This window comes from Narcine bancroftii, chromosome 7, assembly GCF_036971445.1.
Source record: "Narcine bancroftii isolate sNarBan1 chromosome 7, sNarBan1.hap1, whole genome shotgun sequence".
Classification (NCBI taxonomy): domain Eukaryota; kingdom Metazoa; phylum Chordata; class Chondrichthyes; order Torpediniformes; family Narcinidae; genus Narcine; species Narcine bancroftii.
In genome coordinates, this window is record NC_091475.1 from 140,276,175 (window position 1) to 140,299,523 (window position 23,349).

Genomic DNA, 23,349 nt, shown 5'->3' on the forward strand with positions numbered 1-23,349 from the left:
GGCATGGGAACAATGCCTTGTAGATCCAAAAAGATAACATTTTCATTTTTAATGCAATCAGAGCCCAAATTAAATAGTGACAGAAGGATATCACTTTAGGAGGATGGTGATTCTATTAAATAATCTAAATGACCAAAGATCCTGATGTCACTGGTCAATTCCTAGAAGCAGGACATAGAATGTCAGGAGTGAAACACAAAAATCTGTATACACCATGAATGAAGTAAAAGCATAATGCTGGAGATACTCATCAGGTCAAATAGCACCTACATATATTTTGCTCATACCTTGATGAAGAGCAGAAGCCTGAAATGTTGGTTATATATCTTTATCTTTGCTATATAAAGTATACTATTTGAACTTCTGACTTTCTCCAGCACTGTGCTTTTACTTAAAGAATCTTAGGGTTCTATGTGATGTCATGTATCAGATAAGAATTTATGGTCATTCACAAGTCATGAAATTTGGTGTTTTTGCGGCAGCGTCACAGTGCAAACATTCATATTATAACCATCTTACAACGTTACTATAAATAAATTAAAAATAACAGTGCACAAAAGGTAAGGCAGCATCTTTGGTTCATTGATTATTCAGGAATCTGATGGCAGTGGGGAAGAAGTTGTCCCTGTGTTGATGTGTACTCATTTTTAGGCTCTTGTACCTTTTTTTTCTAATGGTAGCAATGTGAGGAGGGCATGGCCTGGGTGGTTGGAGTCTTTGAGAATAGAGGCTTTTTTTTAAAGACACATCTGCTGTAGATGTCCTTGATGGAGTGAAGTCTGATGCCTGTGATGTTGCAGGCCGAGTTAACAATCCTCTGGACTCAGCATTCAAAGTTCCAAGTTCAGATTTATTGTCAGAGTGCTATAAAAATGCAGATAGGACTAAAATTTTCTGTCACTGAAAGATGGGATCATTAGATGTGGCACACTATGTCATAAATTGAGAAATGACTTGCCATTATGGGACTTGACTGCATTCCACCTGTGTGGTCTCATTTTTACAGAACTGACAAGTTGAGCCTCTGCTTGTCAGAACAGAGGCAGTTCCATTTGATTAGGGCTATTGTTCTGACTCAGGGACAATGACCTGGTAAGCGTCATGAGATGATCAAGAGCTATCATTTGTCCTTAAGGCAGTTAAAATTCCCCCTTATACCCTACTACCCACCTGGTTGGATATAAATGTAATGCTCATAATGAGTTGTTAATATTATTAGTCTGTAGCCTGCCAAGGGAGGTCTGAATAAAAGATATGCATAAATCTTTTTTCCTTTGTTCTGTGGAGCGGTTGAGTAGAATATACATGCATAACTTCCCTCCACTAATGATAAACCTTTGACGGTTGTATCAGACCTTGGACTTAAGTGATGCTTCAAATGTTCAATCACATTCTGACAGATTTACACTACCTGTACACAATCTATAGAGTACTTTTTTTATGACTCTATAGTTTAATATGACCACATTTTTTTTCCTTTGACAGATAACTTTTCAATTTTGGTCAGGGCATGGGACTGCAAATCTTGCTTTTGTTCGTGAAGAGTCAAAAGATATTCCAATGAAACTTTGACTGCTTAAGCATTCTCATTTATGATTTTGTTTTCCCTGGCTGAGAAATGCATAGCATAGCAGTTAGCACAATGTTAATAGAAGGCCAGTGACCCAGATTTGAACTTGATATTGTCTGTAAAGAGTTTATGTCTTCTCGTGTCTTTCTTCCTCCTGGTGCTCTCGTTTCCTCCCACATTCTAAAGACAAATGGGGTTAGTAGGTCAGAAGGGCATGTTACTGTGCTGTATCTCAAATTTAAATTAAATTTTAAAAAAAATATTATTTTCAACTTGAGATCTCTTTAAAGTCTTGTCAAAATATGTCAATCACTTCAAGTAAATCCCAAATCACCTGTATCCACAATGGTGGTGTCTCACCTACGTGCATAAAGAGCTGTAATATATTTTTAACTAAAATCATTTGATCTGATAGTAAAGTTTTCACAGAATCCAACTTCCCTTAGTATTACTTGTTACATTGCAACATGCAAGAAAAAGTACAGGCCAAGACTTTAAGAACTTTATTCATTTATTTCAAATCTACCAAGTGCACATACCTGCCAACAAAGTCTTTGCAGCAACCACGTTAAATTCCATCTGCTAAAGAACAAGACATGAACTAGACCCAAAATCCCCCATAACCCTAGTCAGCTTGTTGGAGATCAACTAACATCAATATACCTTTTGATTTTTACATAAGCTGAAATGTATTCTAATATTTTTCGTTTGCATTTCTAAAGTGCTATGACATTCCAGTTGTTGAAAAAGCCCATTATAAGCTTTTTTGCTTCTGATTTTTTTTTAAAAAGCATCATGTCAATTCACTATTGCTGTCAACATTGCCCTAATGTTGGATGCTTTTGATGGATAATTTGGTATTTTATTTAACTGTTTCGGCCAACTAATTTGGTTGCAAAATACTGAATATATTTCCATTCAGAACAGTGCTGGTAGTTGAAGTACTTGTCCATTTGCCTACAGCTGCATTCTGATATTGTAACATTGTTTTCATCTGTCTCTACCTTTTATATAGGATAAAATAGACTATTACATCATGAGTTTTGCATGGGTAAATTTCTTTTGGATGTTGGAAATTGATAGGTAAGTAATGGATGTATCCCTATTTTAGTACTTTGGTACTTTATTCTTTTCATCTTTAATGTACATAAGCACAGATCCTCCTCCTCCTCCTCAGTTCTTCGTTAGTGAAAATGCAAGATGTTTGATGTCAACACAATATAATTTTATTTTAATTTTTTTTAAATGTAAACATACAGCACAGTCACAGGTTCTTCAGGCCCATGAACACCATGCTGCCCAAGTTATACCCAGTCAACCTACAACCTCTGGTATGTTTTGAACGGTGGGAGAAAACTGGAGTCCCCAGGAAAATAAAAAAAAAACACATAGACATGGGGAGAAACTACAAACTCTTTAAAGACCGCATGGAATTCAAACCCAGGTTCCAATTGCTGGCACTGTAGCAGTGTTGCACTAACCACCTCGCTAATGGTGCTGCTCTTGATTCAGCAATTCTAGCATAGAGACCTTGTCCAAGCATTCCCAGCAGTGGCCCCCTCACAATACCCCTTCAGTTCAACATTTCCAGCACAAATCTCCTTCAGTTCCAACGCTGCCGACACAATGGTCCCTCCATTCCGAACACTCCCAACATAATGGTCCCTCCACTTCCAACATTTCCATTGGTGGCCCATCATGTCCAGCATTCTTAGCTCACTGTCCTTATTTCCAGCATTCCCAATGCAGAACCCTGTCATTTCCTGCTTTCCTCATCTAATACCTCTCAATTCAGGCATTACCATCGCTGAGCCCTCAATTCCAGCCTTTCCCAACACATTCCTGAAGAAGGGCCAAGCTAAAATGTTGGTTACCCGCTAATTCCTGTGGCTGCTCTGTGACCTGCTGAGCTTCTCTCACACAATTCATTGCACTTGATCCCAGCTTCTGCAGATTTTCTTGTTTATCTCCCCATTATCTTCATGAAATACCTTACCGAAATTCAGTATCTCCAGCATCCAGATCTAGGACAGTTGGAATTATTGGAGCTAACTTCATTACCCTCACCAAAATTTTTATAATTAACATCAGTAGCTGTTACATTAGCCACGGTGTGATGAGCAAAACCCTTTACCTTTTATTAAACTGAAAAGTCTGTCATTTGTCAGAGATCTGTTTTGTTGTATCTGAGGCTGCCTCGTTATTAAAATGTCAAATATTCTTTGCTTGCACATCTGTGCTCTGATTCTCAGAGATTTGTTTCCTTCTCCATCCAAAGGGAAGGGATCCCATCTACCTTCCTTCCTTCCCATAACACTATCCACAGAAACACTGGCACCCATGCATTCCAAATTTCGAGGTGCTTGTGCAGCCCCAGAACAAAAAAAAACACAAAAACATTTAAAAGAAAAGAATCTGTAGGATAATTGTGAAAGGATTAACAAAAAGAAAAAGAGATATTAGGGTCTGAAAGCTCATGCCATGCTGAGCAATAATTGAATTAACTTCATGAAGATATTGTGCAAGTTCACAATAAATACAACTCAAAAATTGTTGCTGTCCAAGCTCATTTGAGGAAGAAACAAATAAAAGTCAATTTTTTGAAAGACCAGCTGCATCACAAGACTAAAACAGAATATGGAACTAACAAAGGCCTTGGAAATTAATTTCCAAGATGGAAAAAATCAGATTTCTTTGTGTCTGGCAAATATGTTCTGTTATCATCTAAAAATATGTATACATTTACAATTAGTAAATTACAAGAAAAAACAATTACATTCAGCACTTGCAATAATTTTTAAAAAACTGATAGTTATACCCAGGGTGAGCCAGCCAACTGGATGCAAGCGCGGTTTGATGGAAGGTTCAGAGGGGAATAGTGAAGGGTTGTAGCATATGCAATAGCTCCCACTTATAACTATTGCCCCCTCCTGTTCCAACTCTAATTAAAGGGGTTCTCTATTCATGAATTCCTCACAGATGAAGCATTAATTACTTACTGAATTGATTGATTCGTCATTAACATTTTGGAACAGACCAATTGTTCCCAGATATAGATTCCTTAGTACATCTTGGAGTCAGGATGACTGGATCAATGAGCAGAAGAGATCAAGGAAAAAAAAAATTGACTCTAGAAAGATCCTGAGGCACAGTGAATTTAGCTTCTTTCCACAAGCTGTGAGATTGATGAATGGTATCTTGTATTGAGGTAAATTATTCTAAAATATTTATTTTTTTTGTTTATGTGATATATTATGTGCTATGTATTGTATGTGCCCTGTGAACTGGAGGAATGCTGTTTTGTCTGGTTCTATATGTTGACCCAGATGATAATAAACTTGAACTTGAAGTTTCAAGATTTAAGATTCCTTTATTGTGATGTAATACTGTAAAAAATGTAAAAGACATAAAAAATATGAACTTTTGCAAACTGTAAAGACAGAGAGTTGCCATTAGCATTGCCCAGCACCCCAATAATAAGAGAAAGGGAAGCAAAAGAGAGTCTCTTCAGAGACTCCATTGCTCCTGCAGCCTCTGCAGCCTAACAGATTTGGGTTTAATTCATTAACCACCTGAGTTCCAAGTCCAAACCTTTGATATGCTCAAGAAGCTTTCAGTACTCGAGGACTTGAACTTGAAACCTTCAGTGGGTCTTTATCACACAAAGGATTTTCAGGGAGGAACTTTCCTGCCTAAGCCTTTGGGCAGAACTAGATGCAATGACAAACTTCCAAAGTGACCTGGTAGAAAGTTGACCACACAGAACAGTTGGAACTTGAATCCTGAGTTCGGGTGCAATACTCAGTCATTCGGTGTCTACTGCTTGTGCATCAGTGCACTGAGAATTATTATAAGGCCTGCAAATGTACAAATGGATGGGGAAAGTAGAGGTTTTGAGCTCTGTTCAAAACTCAGTGCAAAGGTGATGCTAGATTCTCCCACCTTCCTCAGAATAATATGTAGGCCATTGAAAACTTTCCAATTCACCATGTCTGCCAGTTACCTCAATGAGGTATTAACCAATAAATAGGTACTGTTATTATCCATATCCCAAGCCTTAGAGGTGGGCCATCAATGCCTGGTGACAGACCACATGCAATATTTCATCTTAACTGCTATGCATAGTTTTAATATCTGAGTCAGTATTAAGGGGAGGGGGAAAGTTTGACGTAATTTGATGTGATTTATGTAAAAGAGCACCGCATATCTTCTATTGTTTCATTCTCAGTGCTGGCCACCATCTCTAATGGTTCACCATGCAAATCCCCAATATGTTGGAGAGATGAATGAAATGTGCCAATTAGATGATATTGCCAACACATTACATGGCATCCGGTCTGCTAGTGAGTGTTGGACATTAATTGTAAATTCAGTAACTCCAATCTTTTAAATAATTGGCATATACACATATGACAAAAAGTACATGTGAAGCTTGCAACAAGGCCAATGGTATGAAGCTGCAGTGGGACATAAGAATTTTAGGTTGGAGGCATGACCAAAAAATTGTTGATGTGTGATCATTAGGAATAATGTGCATTGAGAAGTGTTTGATGTCAGTGACACTGTATATGGGACAAGAGATTTGGTCCTACAATTTGCGTGCCATATTTGTGAGGAAGCCTCTTGCTCCTTTGCTGGAAGATCATATTTCATTTGTTCTTCATCAAGTTCCCCAATGCAGAACAAGCAAATAATTTCTTCTATTTTCCCTCCCATATTAGCCTGTCCTCTTATATTAAAATGTCGTCCTCTACTTCTGCAACAATACATCACCTTCAAGAATTGTAGATTGGCTTTATATATACTTACTCTTGATAGTGGGTGAACTGAAAATACAGGTAGCCAATAAACAACTGGCTAATGTTGGTTGCACCTACTAATTACACAAATGGAAAAAAAAATGTGGTAGGTTGATTTGCAATCTGTTCAGAAGGAAATGTTATTTGCAATCCCCACACAATTTCCAAAGATGATTGAATTTTACTTTTACAATCCCCTTTTGGAGTTAAGATGCTGTTACATTCTCTCTATTTCTTGCAATCTTGTTGATGTTAAGATGATCACTCTCACTGGCCCTTAGGATGATGCCAGTTGATATCAAAGCTAATTTAGCAGACTGCTGCATTACAATTATTCTTAGCTTGGGGATGGTATAAATTGGGGACAATATAAATAAAGTTTCCTGAAGTAGGATAAACTCATTTATCTGAGTTTGTAGTTTACTAAAGTGCTGGTCACTTTCAAAGCAGTGTGGTGTTGAATATAATGGAGTGAAAACTGTGCCCCATGAGAGGCATGAAATGGACATAATATTGAGAAAATTTTGGGACAGTAGTCAATTTAAAATCTATGTATTTATGAAGTCTACTATTGTAAAATCAACTCTTGATTTTCAATGCAGCCTCAAAATTCAACCATAACTCCAGAAAAAATTGTTGTGGGTTCATGAGAATTAGTTAGTTCTTTCATTCTTTTGTTAAACTTTAAACAAAAGTAAGTTTATTATAAACACACACACACACACACACACACACACACACACACACACACACACACACACACACACACACACACACACACACACACACACACACACACACACACACACACACACACACACACACACACACACACACATGAAATGTATCCTTCTTACATAACTTTGTGAGATTGGCCAAAGTCCAAGCTGCTTCCAGAAGTTGCTGTTACACGCTGGTCGGTCTTGGCAAGTCAGCAGTTGGCAGTCAGCAGCTTCAATGTGAAAGCTGCCAGTCATTTAGATCTGTCATCTTTATCAAGAGGGAAACATAGAAGTCTGCAGATGCTGCGATTTGTAGAAAAAATGCAGAAATGCTGCAGAAGCTCAGCAGGTTATACAGGTTTCCATAGGAGGTAAAGATACATTACCAATGTTCCTGTCCTGAGTCCTTCTTCAAGGTATATGAAAAATCAGGTAGCCTTTGAATAAAAGAAATGGCAGGGGCCGGAATACAGACCCACAGATCCAAGTGATAAATGGACATGGCGAAGAGGCCAAGAGAAATGAAATGTGAGAATTGATTGGGGGGGGGGGGGGGCGGGGCAGTTGCCTCTATGAATGCAGAGCTGAGATAAAGGAGACAGGAGGAGCCCCTTTCACACTGACAACCTTCCAAGGAAGCAGGTAAACATACCAGGCAAGTTACACCCAGGGAGTCTTTACCAGTGCACCATGATGTACCTGGTTCATCGGGAACCCAGCATTTTAAGGGGGCTCCTGTCTCCAGTGGTGATGTCACGAGTGACATATTACGTATTCGCAGGGCAGTGAAATGCAGCGAGAATAAAACACATACACACGCAATATATAAAAGACCATGGGAAAAAAATGTGTACCATTTAATAAGACATACATACTCAATGTTTAAAAGACCATCGGAAAATCTACTGCAATGGGCTTCAGACTATTCAAACAGAGGACAAATGCAGCGTGAACCCACAGATAAACATATCATTATTCCCTGAACAATAGAGTATAACAATAATTTACATAGCATAATACTGTATTAGCATTAAAAGTAATCTTGTGATGATTTAAAGCACAGGTACGTGCTAAAAAGCCCTGCTGGCCATGCTCTGACAGACTGATACAAACACGCTGTCACTAGTGGTACCTGGTAATTCGATTAGACCATCCACAGCCCCACACAGTGATTAACAAGTTAACTCGGACAGGCTCCAACATTTGTCCCCACCCAGAGTCAGAGTCCAGTTGATTTTTACTCTCCTTGCCAAGTTGCAGCCTTTCACACTGCTAGATTACCTGCTCTGGACCCGCTAAATTGGTCAGTTCAACCTATATGTACTTGGCAGTGTGAAAGAGGCTGGGGAAAAAGGAAGAGAGAGAGACAGAGCTACAGAAAAGGACACATGGGGGAGAGATGGCTAACTGAAATCTGAGAAGCTAATGCCATCTGGTTAGAGGGTGCCCAGCTGTTGCTCTGATTTGTTGGAGGTCTCTGCCTGGCAATGCATAGCACCATTGTCAGTCTTGTTGGCAAGGGAATGGGGTGGAGAATTGAAATGGATGGCCACTAGGCTGCTATTACAGTGAACGGAACCCAGATGCTCAATGAAATGATCTTCCAGTCTATGTTCAGTCTCTCCGATGTAGAGGAGACCACAACGGGACCACTGGATGCAGTAGATGGCCCCTGCAGATTCATACGTGAAGTGTGCTTTCACTGGAATGCCTGTTTGGGGTCCTGAACATAGTGAAGGAGGAGAGGTGGGTATAATCACCTTTTGTCTATTTGTATGTACTCCTGCCCCGCCATTTATTTTATTAAGATGCTGTCTGCTTTTCCCCATTCTTTGAAGAAGGGCTCAGGTAATATATCTTTACCTTCCTTGAATACTGCGAGACCCGCTCAGTTACTCCAGCATTTCTATGTTTGCATGTCATCTCTCGCACACTTGGAGAGCTCATCCAATTACCCTGACCATCTTGTTAATGTCTTTGCACTTATATTCCTGTCCTCAATTTTGATTACCTTCCCAATTCTAACTGACCATAAAACATATACTGACATGCCTGGCTGCATCATTGATTACAAGATTGTTTTATTTTACTGTGATGATTACTTTTCACTTGGTTATACAGTATGATAACTTCAGTTGTGTAACTGGTCCAACTCTACTAACTTGTTACAAACAGCAGTTGACTTCTCTCAACAAATTAGATAACACCAAATCCTTTCTCTAACGGAATGAGATGAAACATATAATGAGTTTTTATTCTTTATCAATGTAATCCGTGAACTTGAATAGTGTTATGGAGCATGGACTGACCTTTTGGACTGTGGGCTGTCTTTATAAAGGATAGATTTCTGCTATGAACGCTGTGCAACTTGTGATACAGCTGAGTGCTGACTCACCAATTGCTTTGAACTTTCAAGAACAAAGGGAGTATCCAGCTGAGAAGCGGAGAACAGCAGTTGGAACAGCAGAATGGCAGTTGATGTGGCAGAGGACAGTTGGAGAGCTGTGTGAAATGTATAGGCCTCATAAGTGAGGATTCATACGTTTACTGCAATGTAACATCAGTCATTGCTCTCTCCAAAGTTCAATACAACATCCTTAAGTTCAGTTAAAGAACTGAACTTGGACATTGAATTTTGAGATTGAATTCTGTGCACTGTGCTTTTGAACTGACTTACTTGACTGACCTAGGGTTTTGAGGGTTTCTTCTTCTTTTGAATATTGGACACAGTCTGTAATGGTTCAGATTTTTCACATGCATAATGTTTATCTGTATATTTGCTATAGCTACTTATAGTGGGGTTAATTAGTTAAGACAAGATACTGTTAATAGACATGAATTAAATACAGTTAAAATTTAACCTTTTTAAATTGGGTCTTCTGTTGTTGCTGGTTTGAGATGTAATAATAAATATATTAGCGGCAAAACTGTTGATGAGTACTTGTTAATTAAGTAGATAGTGCAACGCTATTCCAGCATTAGCAAAAAGGTACAAATCCAACGCTGTTTGTTAGGTGTTTGTACCTTCTCCCTATACCTGCATGTGTTTCTTCCAGGTTGTCCGGTTTCTTCCCACCGTTCAAAAATATGCAAAGATTGTAGGCTAATTGGTGTATTTGGGGAGCACAGGCTCTTGGGCCATAAAGGCCTATCACCAGGCTGTATATCTAAACTTGAAGATTTTTCATTCCATCCATTCCCTTATAGCAATGCACCTGACAAATTGTTATTTTATCTCACATAATCCAGCAAGTGGCTACTTACTCTTCTTCTTTCATCTGATGCAAGCAGCTCTCTAATGCTATAAGTAGCACTGTGTTAAGTTGAGGTTGTTCAAGATCAGGGCATAAGCAATCTGTTATTTGAAATGCAACCAAGATAAGAAAATTATGTCTTTTGCTGTAGTCCAAATAAACCTCACAGCTAGTGAGGTCTGCAGCTAGTACGCGTTACAAGTCTTTGTTCAGCATAATCAAATGAGCAGGGAAGACCCAGTTGAAGATTATCGCTAATCATAAAATGCAGCAAGTTTTCCAGTACAAAGCGAAGTACAATTTCAATCATTATAGTGCAGTTTAATTCTAGATTTTGGCCTATGAACAAATGTTGCTATGGTGTTATACATTTACAATGGGAGCACATCTTGAATCAAAAGACAATCTTTGAATATTTAAAATCTTTATTAATAAAATGTAAGTCACATCAATATTCCAAGGATATAGCATTGCTCTTTCACTGAAGCATCGCAACAGTTGGGTATCTAGCAACCAAGTGCTAATGGAGAGATTAAATATGAGGATAACCGAGATTCAAATCCCAAGCTGCATCTTAGACAGTCTAAGTTAAAATGAAATTGCTCCCTTTTTTGTACTTTAAAAAAAATCTAGATATACAGCACAGTCACAGGCCATTTCGGCCCGCAAGCACATGGTGGCCAATTACACCCAATTAACCTACACCCTTGGAATGTTTTGGAAGGTAGGAGGAAACCACAGCCTCCGGGGAAATCTCATTCATAGGGAGAACATACATACTCCTTACAGACAGCGTGGGACTCGAACTCCAGTCTCAATCACCGGTGTTGCAATAGCATGGCACTAACCGCCATGCTAACCATGCTGGCGCAGAGCTCCCTTTGATGCGACATATCACCTATATGTCTAATGCCTGGTTCTAATGCTTATATAGTTTATCAGTATCAGCAGATATCTCAGCCATTTTGACAGACAACTGGACAGCCATAGGGTAGAGGGATAGGAATGTGTGCAGGCACATGGGATTAATTTAGATTAGCATCAGGAGTTTAGATTGGTGGACTGAAGGATCTGTTCCTATGCTGCAGTGTTCCATGTTTGAACTCTATACATGCATTTATTTGTGATCACTTCCTCTTCCTCTTTAAACCTGCAGTAGGTTTTTCCCTAGTGCAGCAAATGTCATTGCTCAAGATCATGACACAAACAATGGGTTTGTAAGACACTGAGCTCACTTCTAGTTTCTGCTAGTAGAGAGTTCTGAGGTACAATGATTCCCCCACTTCCCCAAGTTCTGTTGAGTATTTCAAACCCAGCTTTAGAGGTTTCTAAGTAAAACCATCATAAAATGAATATCAAAATATTGTGCAACTATTTTGAATGGGAAAAAAATCAAATAAATGATCATGAGGAAACTCTGTCATGTTGGCTTTCTACTGGAAAAGCATCTAAGCAGGAAGTAATCCAGGAAGACATTTGGAAGTTCTGTTAAAAATCAAGTGGCACCTTGGGGACAAATTTTCACTGAAAGAGATAGAATTTTTTTCTTCTCTTTGATTGGGGTACAAACTTTGCCAGAACTGAATATTTAAGTTTTCTGAAGTTTATTTTTCTTTAAACTCCTCACAGGATATTCAATTGATCTACTGAAATGCCATCACTCTTCATTCTCAGAAAATGGCATTAGTATTCCAGCTACAAATTTAAAATAATAAAAAAATATATATAAATATACTCGAGATGGCAGAGGTCGACAGCATCGAGTCCACGCTGCTGGAGATCCAGCTGCGCTGGATGGGTCACGTCTCCAGAATGGAGGACCATCGCCTTCCCAAGATCGTGTTATATGGCGAGCTCTCCACTGGCCACCGTGACAGAGGTGCATCAAAGAAAAGGTACAAGGACTGCCTAAAGAAATCTCTTGGTGCCTGCCACATTGACCACCGCCAGTGGGCTGATATCGCCTCAAACCGTGCATCTTGGCGCCTCACAGTTTGGCGGGCAGCAACCTCCTTTGAAGAAGACTGCAGAGCCCACCTCACTGACAAAAGGCAAAGGAGGAAAAACCCAACACCCAATCCCAACCAACCAATTTTCCCTTGCAACAGCTGCAACCGTGTCTGCCTGTCCCGCATCGGACTTGTCAGCCACAAACGAGCCTGCAGCTGACGTGGACTTTTACCCCCTCCATAAATCTTCGTCCGCGAAGCCAAGCCAAAGAAGAAAGATATATATATACAGTCCCTTAGCTATAATCACCAAACATTAATTCATGCTGTAATGAAGAAAAATTACGATGATCTATATTTTTGGAAGTGAACTGTATTAAGTTTTAATATTTATCAGAAGGTCATAAACAGAATGAGAAGTATCATTCTACACCCAACCTCAGAAAAAGCAATAATTCATATTTAATTTACTATCTTCCCCAACATCTGGAAGATTTTGCCTTCCATTTGTTCACCCATTCTGGGGAATCAGTGAATTATTTAGCTAAAATTGTAAACAAGGGAAAAACACAGTATGATTTGGTGATTTACTATTGTCAGTTTCATGCTATTATACAGACATAATTGTCCTTAATTTGTTCTGAAAGTATAACATTCTCATTCTTGAAAAAACTTATACAATGGATTCCAGTGAGACACACAATGATACTTGGCCAATTATACTGAACTATGATAACAAAACAATTATGTGTACGATTTACTGCAATAGAACAAGTCGTACTTGAAATGTAATAACAAATGTAAAGTAAGGTAAAAGGGAATAAAGTACTCTACCTTTTCAGATACAATTACATGTTATACAATGAATAATGGATGAATTCAGAAATTGGAATAATATCTTTATTGCTCTTCATTGTACACTTAAAGTGTTTGTAGCTTTGACAAATAATTGGAATACTGAACTCTGAAAGTAAATCTAAAATTAGCCAAAGGCTGTTCGGTATCTGTTGACATTATGGAAACCATGTAGTTCCATATGCATCACTTATACTTCTTTTAATTAGTTAACATTCAGTCAGTTGTGACCTGCTCTTGTTTTAATTGTTTCTTTCCATACACCTTCTCCAAATCCCACATGACTATGTCTTATGACTTCAAAAGTAATATTTTGGCAGTTGCTGACAGCACTTTAATCCTATAAATCAACTCAGCAAATACATTTGCTTCTTATTGGACCTATTGTTTTCCTTAAAAGCCAATAGGCAAGCCAGATATAACCTAAGATTCAAATTGCAACTGAACCACATGTTCTCTTAAAGGATGGCTTCAAGACATATTGGTGTGTAATGATTTTATATAACTGTTTCACTTCTTTGGAGACAATTCCATTGTATCATCCAGATCTATAAATTTTCAGTTGCATTTTACTGAAAGGAGCCCAACTTTTATCAATCGAAGGCAAAATTTGTGTTTTAATGATACATAATTACAAGTTTTAGTGATTCAGAGTACCATGATAACATTCCAATTCAGTGCTTACCGAGAGTCAGAAAAGATGCACCTTCCTTGGTGCAGAGTTGGATCAGTGCTGAAGTAAAAACTATATTGTACATTCAATGGAAGATACTGACCTCAAAATGAAATAAATCAGTTTGAAGTGTTAAAAAAAACCCTTATTTTGTTTTAACTTAGGAAATTCCTTCAAGTCAAAGATAACTTATCTTGAAGTCGCTCCAATGAATGTTGAGGATGGAGTGGAGACAACGCTGGTGGAAGCATTCTAGGAGCCAAAGATAACATTTATGAACAGCACAGTATGAGCCCTTCAGCCCCTGCTGTTGTGCTGATGTATATAAGCCTCTTTAAGGGACTGTGGGAAAGTACTAGCAATAACTAGCAATAGCAGACAATGTTTAAACAATGTGGGAAAGTTGGTAGCACTATATAGTGCATAATTTATAAAGACCATGGGAAAAAAACAATAGCAGACCAGACTTCAATAGCAGACCAGACTTCCCAGAATGCCATGCAGCAGAGAAACCCTTCCATGAGTGTTCTGTGTACACAGCTGTGTCTACAGCCCTATTGTGCACAATTTATAGAGCATGGAAAGATTGGTAGCGCTATTGAGTATAATTTGTAAATATCATGGGAAAAAGCAATGGTGGAACTGCCCTCCCAGAATTCTGTGCAGCAGAGAGAGGGCTGTATACACAGCTGCATGCACAGAGCACTCATGGAAGCATTTCTCTGCCGCATGGCTTTCTGGGAAGTCAGGTCTGCCATTGCTTTTTTCCTATGGTCTTATTAAACTATGCACCATAGCGCTACCAACTTCCCCACACTTTTTAAAAATTGTCCACTATTGCTATTTATTTCCCCTCTCTTTCTCCCACTGCGACTTTCCCTAGGCATTTTAATCTTTTCTTCCTTCATGTTCTTGCACTCATGCAAAAACTGATGTCATTTCTATCCCAAAATGCAATTGCCCATTCTACACTTGCCTGATTGCAACACACTGGCATCTGCAGATGCCAGGGATAATACTAGAGGTTGAGGCAGTCTATCCCCGGCACGAGATGACAGCATCGCATGCCAGCATTGAGAAGATTTTCATTTCACACTCAATCCATTTTAGGTTGATTGAGCATTAATTTCTGGGACCACTTGCACACTAATTAGGTCTCGCTGGAATGTTGTGTTTTTCAGGCTGGCTTTACTTCAAGGAGTCATTATTCCCCTTCAAAAAAAGGAATGACTGGTTGTCTGGCCAAATGTAATGGCCAATCTTCAAGCTATAATTCAAAAAATATTTAAGAAAATAAATCCTGTTTTAGATTTCACAAAGCAAAAGCTACTTTACATCTTAAAACATCTCGAAACATTGTGGTAATTAAATATTGCAGCTGCTGTAGATAGTGTTACTTTTGCATATACTTTTGGAAGACTTTTCCCAGGTCGTGTTGCCTGCTGCCACAATAAAGCTTCACCAAACAAGCAGAAATTCCTCTATGAGTTACTTCACACTCTACACTTTATTTTGAAGAATAATAACATTTCGATGCAATGGTTTCAAAGATTTTGAAGGCAATATTCACCTACAAAGGTAAATATATTCAAAATGAAACAAGAACATTCCAAATACATAGGAAAGACAATTATTCCTTTTCTCCTGTTGTAGCGTGAAGAAGTTCTGAGGATTTTTTTTTTTTAATTTTGAAGAGTTAAGTATAATTGATGCAAAAAAATTATATTAAACTGGCCTATACATAACATTAATCCATCTTAATCTTGATTTATAAATTCATAACTTAGGAGCTACTTTTTGAAGTAATTTATACATCCCTGAAATGAATTCTAATTCATTCGGCCTAGATAATACCAATTTTGGATCTAACTTATCAACCGAGAAAGCCTTAACCTGATAATAACAAAAAAGGGTATTATTTGGAACATTCAATTTTTCATTCATTCATTGAAAAGTAACAAATTTACCACTTTTCTTTTGAAAACATGGAGCCAATATTTATAACATATTGGTTTGAAAATGTGAAGGACTCTCTGAAAGTCCATCTTCTTGGTAACTCCCAGTTCCATTATTACTGCTATTGTGACTTTATATATTTTTCGACCTTGTCCCAACTCTTTCTTTTTTTTCTCCTTTCTTTGACATATTTTGTGGAGGGGGGTGAATGAGTGGGGGGAGGGAGAAAGGAAAGGAGGGATGAGCGGGATTTTATATATATATATATATATATATATATGCCACATGTGGAATGTTTTTATATATACATGCCACATGTATATTTTTTTCTCTCTCTCTCGTAGCTTTATTAAATATGTATACATGGATGTGGTTTTAAAATTCTTAAATAAAATATTCCAAAAAAAGATGTTCTGTGGATATGATGAGAGACTGATGCAACTTGTTTGTTGGGATGTCTAGTCAGAGACTGGACACACAGCATACTAAGTGATTTTGTCACCCAGTCAGTAGTCAAGATTTGAAATTCATTACCCTAATCCTAACCTTAACCCATCACATGCAAATCTCTCCCCACTATTGACACTATGTACATGGAATACTGCCATCCGAGAGCAGCAGCAATCATACTGGACAACGTTTTTTTATTCAAAATGTTTGTTTCCTGAAAAAAAAATGGGGATTATGATAGACAAACTTCAAGCTAAACATGGAGGTCAGATTTGCTGTGTCCTGTAGGGAGTTGAAAAATCATTAAGTTATTTTTTTTATTGAATTTAGCATGTTTAATCAGATAATGATGCTGACACATAGCATTAGTTCAACTGACCTAAAATGTTTTGCCACTGATTTTTACTTGTACTCAGCATCTGATGCCTCTCGTGTCAGTGTCCAAAATAGTCGGCCAGCATTGATGGATTCCAGATTCCCTGATACCACTTTTCCATGGTTGCAATGTCTTGGTTAAACCTTTCACCATGTTCATCACTGACTGCACCAAGATCAGTAGGGAAGACATCCAATGGGAAGGCAGAAAATGAATTTTCAATGACATGTTGCACTTTATATTTTGTATGCTTGAAGTAGAAATAAAATATGACAGGAAATTGCAAAAATAGATTCTATCTAAAGTAAGATATGTGATAGGAAAGTTTTAAGGTGATATACATGATCAGGAACCCAAAGTCCATAAAATGCATGATATGTTGGGTGCTCTTCTGTGGCAGCAGGAAGTGTAGATAGAGTCAGTGGAGAGGAAGTGGTGTTTAATGATGATCAGAGCTTTATGCAGTTTCTTGCAGTCTTGGGTGGAACAATTCTTGCACCTTGCAGTGATGCAACCTATTTGGATATTTTCAGTGGTTCACCTGTAAAAGTTGTTTCAGGATACAGGGGACAGGTATAATTTTGTCAGGTTTCTGAGGAAGCTGATGAACCATTGCTCTTTCTTGGTTGTTGATACAAAATTATTTGTCCAGGAGAGGACATTAGAGATATTAATGTCTAAAAGCATAAACCTCAGCCCCCTTGATTCAGGTAGGGCAGAGAGTGCCAATTCTTTTTCAGAAGCATTCATTGTATTGTGTTAAGTGGCAGGGATATTCAGAACAACTCTGATTCTCTGAAATCAGAATCTCCGAAATCCTCATTTATGATTTTTTTTAAAAATTCAGATAAATGAGGATATCAGAAACAAATCAGAAATCAACTTTTTTTTCATGGCCGAACTGATTGAAAAAAATTCACTTGTCATGAAATTAGAACGACGATTGTCCTCATTTCACGTAACTTCCTCTCCTCTCTCTTTTTATTTCTTCTTTACTTTCCCCTAATTACTTTTCTCTCCAACTCTCCCTCTCAAACTGAGGACCTCTGTTTCCCTGCCATAAATGGTCAGAAGAATCCCTTATCCCAGAGTCATCAAGGAAAGGGGCTTCCCAGGCAGGAGTGAGACTTCGGGCCACCAGGTGGGTGGGGGACATCAGGATTCCAGGCAGGAGCAGGACTTTAAGCTTCTGAACAGGAGCAAGACCTCAGATTCAGTGGCATTCCCTCATCTCTCCTTCCCTCCTACCTTCTTACCGGATGCCAATGCCAACTCTGAATCCTCCTTTTAGCCTACTTCCCCTGTGTGAATGTGAAGTAGGCTTAGAGGACGATTCAGAGTTGGGACTCCAGCACCGGGAGCTCAGTGACTGGAGAGAGAGGAGCTCACCGACTCACCAGTGAGTGTTCCACCGACATGGGAAGCCTCCCCAGGGATCAGTGGCAGTGGTGGGTGGCATGGTGGTTGGGTTGTCTTGGTGATCAGTGGCTATATTGGGTTTGTCTCCATGATCGGCAGCAACCAATATTTTTTTTGGTGAGAATTAAACATTATTTTAATGCTTAAAACCCTTCGCTTATTGTTCGTTGTTATTTAAACATTGATACAAGTGATTTGCTGTTGCTCCTGGGCTGTTTTTAAAAAATTACCTGATCTCCGAGAAAAAACATTTACCTGACATAGGCCCAGTCCTGACCATTTCGGATAATCAAAATGTACTGTATTTTATTTTACTGTGCATTAATATAAGAGATGAAACTTGATCCATTCCTTGATTTTATCCTGAGAATTTAATTGAGGGTTTATTTGCATAAATGTTCATTGATTGCATATTTTACTATGGTCTCTACAACCAGAGTGTCCCATGGTTAATGGCTAATTTTCGTGACCAAAATTGAAGTTAGTAATTCAAGTTTTTTTTTTATGTTTAATCTTAAATTTATTGGTTACAATGTACTTTGGAAATGAGAAGCACTTTTCTGCGACCAAGCTAGCAGGTGGTCTCCAACATTCTTAGAGCCATGAAAAGAGAACAATGACAGAGTATAGGGTTGCAATCAAAGGAAAGATTATTTGGCACAAAGTAAGGGCAGCATGAGAGCATTGTTGTGGAGTTATTCAGGAGCCTGATGGTTGTGATCATGAATGGTGGCCAGGCACTATTTCAATGCTATCTACAAATTTGCCGATGATACTACAATTGTTGCAAAATCAGACTGCAATGAGGAAGCATATAGGAGGGAGATAGATCAGCTAATTGAAAGGAGTAATGTCAAAAACATGCTCAATGTCAGCAAAACCAAAGAGATGATTGTGGACTTCAGGAGGAAGTCAGGGAGAAACGGCCCAGTTCACATTGAGGGCTCAGTAGTGGAGCGAGTCAAGAACTTCAAACTCTTGGGTGTCAACATCTCCGAAGATCTGTCCTGAAGCCTCCATGTTGATGCAATCACAAAGAAGGCTTGCCAGTGGCTATACTTTGTGAGGTGTCTGAGGGGATTCGATATGTCACTGAAGACTCCTGTAAACTTCTACAGGTGTACCATGAAGAGCATTCTGGTTGGTTACATCACTGCCTGCTATGGAGGCACCAACTCTCAAGACAAGAATAAACTCTAGAGGGTTTTTAACCTGGCCTGCAACATCATAGGCACCAAACTGCACTCCATCGAGGACATCTACATGAGGCAACATCTTAAAAAAGCAGCTCTATCCTCAAAGACCCCAACCACCCAGGCCATTCTGCTACCATTGGGATAAAAGTACAGGAGCCTAAAGATTAGCACTCAAGGACAACTTCTTCCCTGCTGCCATCAGATTTCAGAATAATCGGGGGTGTGGCAAAATGGCATAGAGTCTAGACGTGCAATCTCAACCTCTCTGGCCAGACTTTTAAATACTCATTTTTTAACCCTTTGTTTAAAGTATTAAGGAATTATTATGGCCACTAATGGTAAAAAGACTAAATCTCAAGTCTAAAAGAAGATAAATTTTCGAAGTGCTGAAGATTTGAGGCCTAGACAACTTGAAACAGCCCCAGGCTCAATTTCTTCATTGCCTAAATCCCAAAGATCACCTGTGGAGGATGAAAAGGAAATGCATCAGGCAGCATTGCAGTCTGAAGAGGTCATTTTTCTTCGCGAATGGATGAGAAAACAACAAGATGCGGGGGGAGACCAGCGGCGACTCCCTGAAGAAGTCGGGATGCCGTCGCTGGGAGTCCAGACCCGCAGTAAATCTTTTAAAATGCCTTTTGTTCAATTGCACCAGGAGCTGCAGTTACCTTGTTCTGCCACCATGTCAGAGAGAGCAGAGCTGAGATTTACGGATTCACAGTGTATGCAATTAAATGCAGTTATTCAACCTATGTTGACATCTCTAATGAATGAGATGGTTCAAATGAACGCTGGTATAAGTTTAGAATTAAATATGGTTAAGACACGTGTGGATGCATCTTATGAAGAATTTTTAAAAATTCAGACTGCTTTTTTGGACTGTAAACAACAAGTGACTTCTAACACAGAAAAAGTGTTTAAGGTGGAAAAATCAGTCATAGAATTAGGAGATCATGAGAAGGAGCTAGAAATATAAATAGATTATTTGGAAAATCAAAGAAGAAGGAATAATGTGAAAATTGTTGGTTTGCCAGGAGGTATAAAAGGACAAGATCCTCTTCGTTTTTTTAAAGACTGGATTCTGCAAATATTAGGGCAAGAATTTTTCTCTGGGGGATTGGCACTGGAAAGAGCCCATAGAGCTTTAATAAGAATACCCTTAGCTGGTCAACCCCCGAGACAGGTAATAATTCGATGTCTGAGTTATTTGGGTAGAGAAGCAATACTTCGACTTGCAGTACAAAATGCGAGACAACGACAAACCCCATTATTGATTCAGAATAGTAGAGTCTTTTTTTTAATCCTGATTTGAGTCAAGATGTCATTCAACGTTAAAGAAGTCTTGTGGCATAAGGGTTATAAGTCTACTTTTCGTTACCCTACAGTGCTGAAGGTCTTTTATGGAGACTTTCAAATTCGGTTTTTTGAAAATGATTGTGGAGAAATGATTTTTGCTGACACATTGCCAGATATAAGAGGACAAAGACATAGCCCACCATTATCTCCTAAAGAAAAGTCTGGTGGTTCTGGAAATGGAAGAAATGGCAGAAATGGGAAAAATGGGAATGGAAAGAGTCCACCTCCTTCCGAAATGGGATCTTTGAGATTGGAGTCTTTTGGATGAAAAGAAGATTTTTCTTATTTTATTTTTTTTCTTTTGTTATTATGATACTTGGATGTTGCTGATTATTTGGCTGGGGAGGGGGAGATTTGCACTAGGTTCTTTACTAGTCATCAGCCACTGGTGGGTAATCCACTACCTTTTGGTAGTTTTTTTTTGGGGGGGGGATTTTCTTTTTTTTCTTTATTATTTATTCTTTATTATAGCATATATGTCGATGTTGAGGTTTGCTACTTTTAATGCTCGAGGATTAAATAGTCCGATTAAACATAAGCGAGTCTTGGTGTATATTAAGAAAATGAAAATTGATATTGCCTTTTTACAAGAATCACATTTGAATGTGAAGGAAAGTGTGAAATTAAAAAGTGATTGGATTGGGCATATATATTTTTCTTCATTTAATTCCAGAGCTAAAGGTGTAGCAATTTTGATACATAAAAATTTATCTTTCCAATTATAATCAATGGAGGAAAAGGCAGGATGTATTCTTAAATTGAATTATAAGATTTTTAGTGAATTTTGGACTTTACTTAATATTTATGCTCCAAATGCAGATGATGAAGTATTTATTTTGGATGCATTTTTATGTTTGGGTCAAGCTAATGATAATATTTTAGTTGGTGGTGATTTTAATTGTGTTTTGGAACCTTTATTAGATAAATCTCAGAAGAAAGTTAAAAAATCCAAGATGGCAATCCAGGTCCAAGCATTGATGAAAGATCTTAATTTAGTAGATATTTGGAGATGTCTTAATCTGACAGAGAAAGATTTTTCCTTTTATTCATCTAGACATGAATTGTTTTCAAGGATTGACTTCTTTTTAGTATCAGCACATTTATAAGGGAAAATGCAGCAAGTGGAATATGAAAGTAGGGTGATTTCAGATCATTTTCTGTTATATTTTGCATATGAAACTTCTGAGAAAATTCAAATAGCTTATCGTTGGAGATTTAATACAATTTTTTTTAAAAATACAGAATTAATTTTTTTTTAAATAAATTCTAAGTCTGTTCAAAGTAAGTTTGTATTATGGGATGCTATGAAAGCCTATTTGAGAGGACAAATAATTAGTTATACTTCTAAAATAAAAAAAAAGAATCGATTAAATCAGTCTTGAATTAGAGAAACAGACCGATAAGTTAGAAAAGGAATTTCAGAAAGATGCTACAGAAGATCAGAAAATAGAATTATCTAGGCTGAAATTGAAATATAATACCTTGCAATCTTATCAATTTGAATGTGTGATTAATAGGACTAAACAACGGTATTATGAATGGGGAGAGAAAGCACACAAGTTATTTGCGTGGCAATTAAAGAAAGAACAGATATCGAGGACTATTAATGCTGTTAGACGGAATTCTCTTATTACTTATAAACCTCGTGAGATTAATGATGAATTTTATTCATTTTATAAAAAGTTATATACATCTGAAGGAAAACAGGAAACTGGATCGATTGATCTTTTTTTTAATCACTGTTGAATTTACCACAATGAGAGGATGGAGATATACAGGAGTTTACTGATTCAGAAATTAAAATGGCTATGCTGGAAATGCCAAATGATAAATCGCCTGGTGATGATGGATTTTCAGTTGAATTTTATAATTTTTTTTAATAATGATTTATCTACAGAGTTTGGGGATATATTACGTCAAGTTGGAGAATATTATGATTTACCTGAGTCTTGTTGTAGTGCTTTAATTACAGTAATTCCTAAAAAAGATAGAGATCTTTTGAAGATATTTTCATATAGACCAATTTCCTTGTAAAATGTAGATTATAAAATAATAGCTAAAATATTAGCGAATAGATTGGCTAAATTTTTACCACAGTTGATTCATATTGATCAAACAGGTTTTTTAAAGAATAGATATGCTTCAGATAATATTTTGCAGGTAATTAGTTTGATTAATAGATTTCGAAAATCTTTAGATCATCTGATGGTGATATACTTAGATGCAGAAAAAGCATTTGATTGAGTTGAATGGAATTTTTTGTTTAAATTTTGGAGAAATTTAAGTTTAGTCCTTCTTTTATTGATTGGATTAGGGCTCTATATAGTAAACAGGTAGCTCGAGTATTGACGAATGGTTTGATTTCAGAATCTTTTAAGTTAACTCGATCAACTCGTCAAGGTTGTCCTTTATCACCAGCTTTGTTTGCTTTAGTGATTGAACCTTTAGCACAGTTAATAAGATAAAATACACAGATTCAAGGTATGAACGTTTTAGATGAGAAGTATAAAATTAATTTATTTGCTGATGACATATTGGTGTGTTTAACAAATCCAGCTCAGTCACTTTTGCATTTGAAGGAATGTTTAATACAGTATGGATGTATTTCTGGATATAAAGTTAATTGGGAAAAAAAGTGAAATATTACCGGTAAGTGAAGAAGATTATTCAGTTTATTAGAATATTATTAATTTGAAGTGGACTGATCGAATTAAATATCTGGGTATAATTCTGAATGTTAATTATCAATCTTTATATAAATTAAATTATGCTCC

The 23,349-nt window shown here is 37.6% G+C and overlaps 1 long non-coding RNA gene across 1 annotated transcript in view; it reads right to left on the reverse strand.

Annotated features, from left to right (window-relative positions):
• Nucleotides 1–1,508: 1,508 nt before the first annotated feature.
• Nucleotides 1,509–23,349, reverse strand: part of LOC138739929 (uncharacterized) — a 55,120-nt gene continuing 33,279 nt past the window's right edge. Inside the window, exon 4 of the long non-coding RNA XR_011342573.1 lies at nucleotides 1,509–1,750. This is a non-coding gene — a long non-coding RNA (uncharacterized lncRNA). The remainder of the gene's footprint in view (nucleotides 1,751–23,349) is intronic.